At 40.0% G+C, this 6,665-nt stretch overlaps 1 long non-coding RNA gene across 1 annotated transcript; it reads left to right on the forward strand.

Annotated features, from left to right (window-relative positions):
* Nucleotides 1–1,286: 1,286 nt before the first annotated feature.
* On the forward strand, nt 1,287–4,293 carry LOC122882133. Its single transcript, XR_006379293.1, has 2 exons — nt 1,287–1,378; nt 1,482–4,293. It is a non-coding gene; the product is annotated as an uncharacterized LOC122882133 (long non-coding RNA).
* The last annotated feature ends 2,372 nt before the right edge of the window (nt 4,294–6,665 follow it).

Raw genomic sequence — 6,665 nt, forward strand, 5'->3', positions numbered from 1 at the left:
CAGAACTGTCGATGTATTAATGTGCTCATCACTTCGATGTTGCAGCAGGTAAAAGGTAGAGCCCATTCTAACCATCCCATATACTGCCATGCAGATCAATCTTTAAGTATATATCATGTTTTATTTGTTGATATTATTTGTATTATTAATCTGAATCTGCAAAGTAACTAGAAGTGGTTTCTAACAAACAAAATGTAGTGGGGTAAAATACAATATTCCTCTCTGAAATGCAGTGGAGCAGAAGCACAAAGTACTATAAAATAGAATACTCAAGTTAGCGCAAGCACCTCAGACTGCATCTGAGCACAGAATCTGAGCAAATGTACCTCATCATTTTCCACCAATGCTTGCAGTTGAGGTAGGAAGTAAATAAGACCCAGCCGCTATTAAAGGATTTACGGTAATTGATTCGTCATCGGACAGGTGGATGCTGGGTGAGAAGACAGATGCAAACATTTAGTGGTGAGGAGAGAGGTTACATTAGGTTTTGAACCGTGTTGGTTCTCTTGCTCTGAAGGGATATGAATGGATTTATGTGCTGGGGGCAGGCTGGAGAGCCGCAATGACCAGAGATGAGGCCCTGGGGCATGGAGGCTGAAAACGCACTGTTGTGAACCCTGTATTCCAGCAGATAGTGCAGGAAATTCTTGGGAACCCCCAATGAGCATGACCAGTATTTTAGTGTCTGAAAAAGACCTGTCGGAGTGTTTGATTGGGAATAGAAAATGGCTGCTGGATAATAACAGAGAATGATGCACAATGTTCCTTCCATAGGCCTATTTAGGATTTAGATCGCCAGTCAATGCAGAATAGGAATTGGTTCTTGCCTTTTCTATGGATAAACACCAAGGCCCACAAGCAGATTCAGTTCAAATTAAATTTTATTTATATAGCTTCTGTTCATGACAGAAGTTATCTCATTGCACTTTTCCTATAGCAGGTCTAGACTGTACTCTTTAAAATATTATTTACAGAGACACAACAATTCTCACCATGAGCAAGCACTTGGTAACAGCGGCAAGGAAAAACTTCCTTTTAAGAGACAAACCTCAAGCAGAACCAGACTCAATGGTGGGTGGCGAGAGAGAGAAAGAGAGAGAGTGAGAGAGAGAGAGTGCAGGAGGAAAGAGAGCATATAGTAGCATATACCCTAACCTAACTATAATCTTTATCAAAGAGGAAAGTCTTAAGCCTACTCTTAAATGTGAAGATGGTGTCTGCCTCCCGAAACCAAACTGGGATCTGATTCCACAGGAGAGGAGCTTGATAACTGAAGGCTCTGACTCGCATTCTACTTTTGGAGACTCTTGGAACCACAAGTAGCCAAGTGCTGAAAGGTGTTGGAGGGGCTACATGCTGAACAGAATAGGCCTACCTGGTGTGTAACACCAAATATATGTGATCTATGTTGTATTCATGGTTGTTTTATTTATGAGAGTGTGTGTGTTGATATGTCTTTTTACCCAGATTTTTTTTATCAGATCTGGAATGTGACAGAAGAGGCTATAGCCTCTAGTTTGCCAGGCGTCGAGGAAGTGGTGGTCCGACCACAGTAGAGACATTCTGCAGCCTGAATCCTCAGGAGCCACTCAGCTGTTGAAAGATGGGCTCGTTCAAGTTGTATGGGTTCCGAGGAGGAGGATTATTGACTAGCTCTCTTCCTGCGCCGTTCACGTAAGTGGTTATCTAGCTTAATGGCTAAGGAAATTAGCGCATCCAAACTGGGAGGATCATCCTGAACTGCTAGCTCATTCTTAATCTGATCATTAAGACCTCTAACAAAACCCCCTGTAAAGCCTCACTGTTCCACCCTGAATCAGCAGCTATGGTCCTAAATTCAACTGAATACTCAGCTACACTGCATATTCCCTGTCGGAGTGTGATCAAAAACCTTCTTCATTTCAGATACAAAATCCCCATATGACCAGCTAGAGCTAACCTGGCTCTCCCTTACCAACCAACTGGTTGAGGCAGATAGCAGCCCACCCTGAGTCTGGTTGTGCTCGAGGTTTCTGCCTCTTAAAAGGAAGTTTTTCCTTGCCACTGTCGCCAAGTGCCTGCTCATGGTGGGAATTATTGGGTCTCTCTGTTGTAAATACTGAGACTATGGTCTAGACCTGCTCTGGCTCTGATGGTAAGAGGCTGCTCCCATATAGTAGCTGGGAACGGTGATCTGTGTGAGTACACAAGACCCTCAGAAAGAGGAGAAATCACGGGGAGTAATGTTCCCATCAGCTGGTACAGGAACTTCGCCTGGATGATGGTCGGTTCAAAGCTTATTTTAGGATAAGTCTGGGACAGTTTGACAATCAGCACTGTCAGTTGTTAGCATCACAAGAACTATCGCTAACTACAGGGAGTCTGTTGGTCCTGTCGAGCAGCTGAGCATTTGTTTGTGGTAGGCTATGTCTGTTTTAATGTCAATTCAATATTTTGGGTTAAGTGAGTAGCCTACTGCCCCGACAGCCTAAAACTGACAACTGTAGATGTGATACTTGTTACTTTATTACTAAGCATTACAATGATAATGATGAAAGTGAGCTAACGTTAGCTTAACACTAGAATGGCCACGATGGTCATTATGACCGTTTTGAAATTTATATGTGCAACTTCAACTTTGTTGAATAAAAAAATACAATCCTGCTGTTACCTGACTTTTCCTAAAAGTGAAAGTTTCCTAAAAGAAAATAAGAAATAAGACATTTTTACCTATTTCGGCCATACATGGTCATATTGACCACACTGAATTTTGCGCAGTTTATGATACATCTTGGTTGCTAAGCAGCTGTCATTGTCTCTGTCGAAGAAACATTGCTAGTGGTCTCGAGTGCTATTAGCATATGCTAATTTGCTTACAAATTATTAGACTAAATTGGCTATCAGTACAATAATTTAAGAAATTGAGTAATTGCTTAGGTTTGAGTTTATATGGAGCCTTTAGAAAATGTATGAAATGAATCAGAATCAGAAATACTTTATTGATCCCCGAGGAGAAACTCTTGTTATAGCAGCTCACTATCACGTCAGTGCACACAGGAATAGAAGTACTAAGCAAAAAATATAATACACTATAATACAGGTCAGAAAATAAATTAAGTACCAAGTGGGTATAAGTATAAAATTAAAATAATGAAAGAGATGATGATAGTGGGGTCATGCTGGAGATGTAACAGATCTGCAGGGATGTCCTCTGAATGAAAGAATGAAGAGAAAGATGAATGAAAGATGAATGACTGAAAAATGAATGAAAGAAAAATGAATGAAAGAATGAAGAGAAAGATGACTGCTGTCATGGCCTTGGAGATGCTTCAGAACTTGGACAGCAATGACTCTGATGCAGGCGATCTATCGGAGGTGGAAAGTGACAGTGACCGTTCCTGGGTGCAAGAAAACACTTCATCCTCATCAGAGAGTGATTCAGAGTTCATATCATGGAAAAGTTCTAGTAGTTATGGAATTCTGGTACTTCTAGTGTCAACACAAACCATGAACTGTACGCTAGTTACCACTTATTAGTACAGTTTAAATGAATGAAAACAACTTACCCAAAATCTCAAGTACCACACTATTTTACATCCAGAATGCTGTTGTCTGTTCAAACGTATAATATTGTTAGGGGGAGTTATGTGCTGGTACTATTTCTTGATAAGCAACAAGTTTCAAACAACAAATATAATCCCCAAGTCTTGTCATCACAGTGAGGTTGTCAGGTTTTGTATCACTGTGCCTATACAGCAACCAATACCAAAACCTGTGCTTACTGACCATATTTGCAACCTGCGCTATACCTGAGACAATGCAAAGAAGTGCTGGGCAGGATTGTTGTTCATCAAGAAATAGCATGTAGTTCCTTCTAAATCCATAAACTGATATTTTTACATTTCTGTTTGTTCACAGATTAACAAATGAGAAACAGCATGTGAAACAGCATGCTAAACGGCGAGCGTTAGAGGTGTTGGTAGGTGTGTTTTCAAACTTTGGACAGAGCCAGGCTAGCTGTTTCCCCCTTCTTCCCCTAATTATGATAAGCTATGCTAACCTCATCCTTACCCCAAACACACAGACATAAGATTGAGATCCATCTGATCATCTCACCCTACTAAAAAAAAGTGAAGAGGCACATTTCCTAAAATTGGCTATACTATACCAGCACTACCATTTCACTATTTACTTTGATTCTTATTAGCAGGATTGGACTGAACTGCGTTGGGGTTGTGGGAAGAAATGAACAGACTTTTACAGAGTAGTGTGAACGCTGAGACTGTGGGACACCCACCCACACCCACCCACACATATATTGCTTTGGTTGCTTTATGAAAATACACTTCTTGAATGTTGAATTGAGTGTGGTCTATTTGTTTTTGTAGTGTTGGTTTTTGGTGGAATTTATTTCCTGGCTATTTGCTGTTTGCTTATTGTTTTGTATGGTTTGACTGAGCTATTTTTGTTCTATTTTATAATATTATTTGTCAGAGGTGACTGTGACTGGCAACCCTCTTTATTCAAAAGTGTCAAACCCGCTACAATGTACAAGATCACACATCTCATCAGCCAAGATCATTAAGTGGGGCTTCTTACTGTGATCAATTAATCTCTGCCCACAGAATCTGGATTCTCTAAAAATCTATTGATATCTTTACATGGGCCTCATACCTTACATGATTTCTGGGTATTGATATTCAAACAGTTTTTAAACTTTACCTGGTGTATGAATCTGACTGGTACCTGTAAATATACTGAAAAAACCCACATTATCTGTTATACAGAAAGGTAATATTTTGAACTTTATCATCCATCATGATGACAACATTTTTGTGTCATAGCCTTCTTTCAGTTGCCACAACAATCAGGAGAAAGCAAGTTAAGTTGCTGATGTTCACATAACGCCCTCTGCCACTTCACACTGCAAAATCATAATAAACAGTGGACCGGAAGGACACTATAGTATACATACTGTATAGTCGCAGTTCCAGTTCTTATTTCATTTGGTCTCTTTCAAACCATTTGTATTTCTCTATTTCTGAAAAGAAAATTATATGTTTCTATAACATTTTCATTTCTATTCAATGTTATTTTTATAGCGCCAAATCATAACTTTTGCCAAAACCTCATCCATAATCACATCCAAATGTTTATTTGCATGTACTTATACAACACTTGTACTACACTAGCTACACTGGCTACAAACTATGTCTTGACATTCATGCCGTCCCTTCCCCCTCCCTCCTGTTCTGTGAAGTGGTCAATGTGTTGGAGTGCTTTCATTTCCATACATCCTGCTCTTCATTTGTACAGCTGGCAACTTGCTGGAGCAATTCAACTAAATTGCTTTGCCCAAATGGAGCGGAGACTGGGGATGTGGGTGAAGTACTTTAACAATCAACACGTATCATGCACTCATGCATGTGTGTCTTTGTGAGGCAGGAGTAGAGAAATCTTTGTGAAAACACAGCCATTAAAGTCAGAGGTAGAATATGAGCAGGTTATTTCAAATGACAGGCCCTCGACCAAAGTTAAAATAGGTCTGATCTATGATCAGATCAGGTAACACAGTGCTGGTGCTGCTAATGAGGTGCTTATTCAGAGTGCTGATGGTTCTTCCTGCTCGCTCATATATACATGCCTACACGCAAGACACTTCTAAAAAATCTTCCACCTAAAGCTTGGACATTTCTCTAAACTATCACCTACCTTTCCACCTATTTCATTGCTGCTATAAAACACGTTTCGCAAGTCACAAAGGAAAACAGTGCAGAGCTGAACATATTTTCACCATCACATCTTTAACACAACAGCAACCAACTGACATGCAGAAGGACTTCAGCGTCTGCATGACTTCACAATAAAAACAAAATTTGAGAATAAACTTCCTGTTGTTGACTTGGTTTGTGTTTCTTGTTTTGTCATCTTACCCGTATTTCTGAAAATAATTGGCATGAATGTACTAGAACATACTCTGGAAATAAAGCTGTATATAAACAGTCAGGGAAAAACCATCATACTTGACATGCCTCAGGCTCTCTCCCAGCCTTCCCCTCTTTGTATGACCCAGCTATCTCTTTGTATCCTGGATGAATAGCAAGTCAAGTCAATTTTATTTATATAGCCCAATAACACAAATTTGCCTCAGGGGAATTTAAAATATGTACAGCATACGACACCCTCTGTCCTTAGACAGAGATTTGGATTAGGAAAAAACTCAAAAAACCCTTTTAACATGGACAAAATGGAAGAAAACTCAGGAAGACCAGCAGAGAAGGGATCCCTGTCCTAGGACGGACAGACATGCAATGGATGTTGTGTGTACAGAATAGACCAACATGATGAAATTACAGTATGGACGATGAAAAAATTCTAAATAGATTTTAACATATATGAAGAATATGGATCCAGGAGAATGTTGAGCAACTTCAGGTGTCGCCAAACAGACCTGAGCTACAGGACCTACTCTCCACCATGGAGACCTGGAAAAGGACAGACTACATAAACACAAAAGAGGTAGAATTCAAGCAAACAATTCACACAGAAAGAAGAAAGGAACAGACACACATAGGGACAGAGAGAGAGAGACAAGAGAACAGACTAAATCTCCTGGAGGACGAAGATCCAGATCAAGCCAATAGTCCAGCACAGGGAAGCCTGAGTGAAAAGAGAGGACAATGAGG

This window comes from Siniperca chuatsi, linkage group LG9 (genome assembly GCF_020085105.1).
Source record: "Siniperca chuatsi isolate FFG_IHB_CAS linkage group LG9, ASM2008510v1, whole genome shotgun sequence".
Classification (NCBI taxonomy): domain Eukaryota; kingdom Metazoa; phylum Chordata; class Actinopteri; order Centrarchiformes; family Sinipercidae; genus Siniperca; species Siniperca chuatsi.